This window comes from Penaeus japonicus, unplaced genomic scaffold (assembly GCF_977035675.1).
Source record: "Penaeus japonicus unplaced genomic scaffold, GWHDUDI00000001_assembly GWHDUDI00000024, whole genome shotgun sequence".
NCBI lineage: Eukaryota > Metazoa > Arthropoda > Malacostraca > Decapoda > Penaeidae > Penaeus > Penaeus japonicus.
Window position 1 is genome coordinate 1805558 of NW_028234426.1, and position 2500 is coordinate 1808057.

Sequence of the window (2500 nt, forward strand, 5' to 3'; positions counted from 1 at the left end):
GAGAGAGAGCGAGAGAGAGAGAGAAAAAGAGAGAGAGAGAGAGAGAGAGAGAGAGAGAGAGAAGGAGAGAGAGAGAGAAAATAATAAAAAGAAAAGAAAAGAAAATCTCAACCTTTTCTTACAGTAACGAATCTGTTGTAATATTGCAGACTTTTAATTAACTAATTGATTAACCTAATTAACTCTAATCTATTAACGCGATTGTCTGGGACGAGAAGATCGCACCTTTTATTCCATCTTAAGAAAAAGAATAAAATAAATAGAATAAAAGAATGAAATCTTAAGAAAAGAAAGAAAGAAAAAAAATAATAATCTTAAGAAAAGAAAGAAAGAAAAAAAATAATAATCTTAAGAAAAGAAAGAAAGAAAAAAAATAATAATCTTAAGAAAAGAAAGAAAGAAAAAAAATAATAATCTTAAGAAAAGAAAGAAAGAAAAAAAATAATAATCTTAAGAAAAGAAAGAAAGAAAAAAAATAATAATCTTAAGAAAAGAAAGAAAGAAACAAAATAATCTTAAGAAAAAAAGAAAGAAAGAAAAAAAAGAATTAATTAATAAATCACTCTAATGTTTTTTTTTTGTTTTTTTTTAATATGCAATATTTTTTTTTTAATATGCAATATTTTTTTTTAATATGCAATATATATTTTTTTTAATATGCAATATTTTTAATATGCAATATTATAAAAAATTAAATATATATATATATATATGTCAATATTAATTATTATGGATGTAACTTAATCATTATTTAATTATTAATTATGGATGTAGTTTAATTGTCATTTTCATAAAGTCAAGATTCGGTTGAATTCATGCAATTGCACATTTGATAAAAATCCAAGCTGATTAATGTCATGTTAATGCCGTCTATGATATGAACATAACAACCGGGCATACATATGGCATCATATTTATTTATAAATGATCATTAATTCGTCATCGATTTATCATTGGTGTTATATCATTATAATGATGATTGCACACATGTCATTATAAAAACTCTACGGTGTTGTTCTTCCATCTAAGAAGTGTCTCTGATGAAGAAAGTTTTTGAGAAGTTTTATTCGCCTAAAAAAAAAAAAAAATCCCGAGAACGTTCTGGTGTTTTAAACCCCCCCCCCCCCCCCCCCCCACAAAAAAAAAAATAATAATAAAAACAAAAAAAATAGTAATGAAAAATGAATTAAAAGAATCTTGTTAGGAAAACAACATAGTAATAGGCAAAAAGAGAGAGAAAAAAAAAAAAAAATAAGTGATTTCTTAAGAGTCTTTATGTCACTAATGACAACATTATTGATAATGATGAATGTAATATTAGCATAGATAGCAATGATAATTTCAAAAGTATTCTACTATTACAACTTCAATTACTATGACTATTAATGAATTAGTACCATTAATAATGGCTTACCGACTAGCTTTTGTTTTTGAGTTCGCCTAGAAATCGTTAATGGGATCTAATGGCCATAAAAAAAAAAATAGAAAGTAAAAAAAGGAAAGAAAATAAAGGAAAAGAAAAATAATACACGATAAGACACAAGAAAAAAAGGAAAGAAAAGAAGAAGAAGAAGAAGAAGAAAAACAACAACAGAAACCCTTCACCTTAATTATCTTGAAGAAAAATCGGAAAAAAAAAACACACGGAGAACAAACAGATTAAAAAAAAAAGGCAAAGTGAAAAACAAAAAGAAACTAAAACTAAGAAATTGTAAAGCCATTAGAGACATAAAACAATTCTTTAAAAAAAATGAAAAAAAAAATGATACAAAAATCACAGTTAGAGATAAGCCTCAAAAGAACGACGAAATAAAATGAAACAGAATTAAATAATATGAAATGGAACAAGATAGAATTGAATGAGATAAAATAAAATGAAAGGAGACGAAATGAAATAGAGAAAAACAACAAAATTAAATAAGAATAAAGATAATAGAATAAAAAGAAATGAAATGATATATGATGAAACGAAATGGAATGAAAAGAAATGAAACAAAATTAAATGAAATAACATTAAAATGAAAAGAAACAAAATACATTAAATTGAAAATGAAATTAAATGAAATAAGATAAGATGGCATAAGATAGGATGAGATGATTAAACAATAAAAACAACAACATGTCTTCATCACACATACACACGCACAAATACATAAATTCATTAGTCTGTCTGTCTCATTACCCTATCTGCGTGTGTGTGCGTTTATGTGCGTTTATGTATGTGTGCGTGTGTATGTGTGTAGGTGTGCGTGTGTGTGTAGGTATGTGCGACTGTGCGTGTGTAGGTGTGCGTGTGCGTACATGTGTGTGTAAGTGTTCGTACATGTGTGTGTAAGCGTGCGTACATGCGTGTGTAAGTGTGCGTACATGCGTGTGTGAGTGTGCGTGCATGCATGTGTAGGTGTGCGTGTATAGGTGTGTGTGCGCATGTGTGTGTGTGAGAATACGATTACACACATAAACACAAGGCTACCTAATATATGCATTATGTGAATATGAA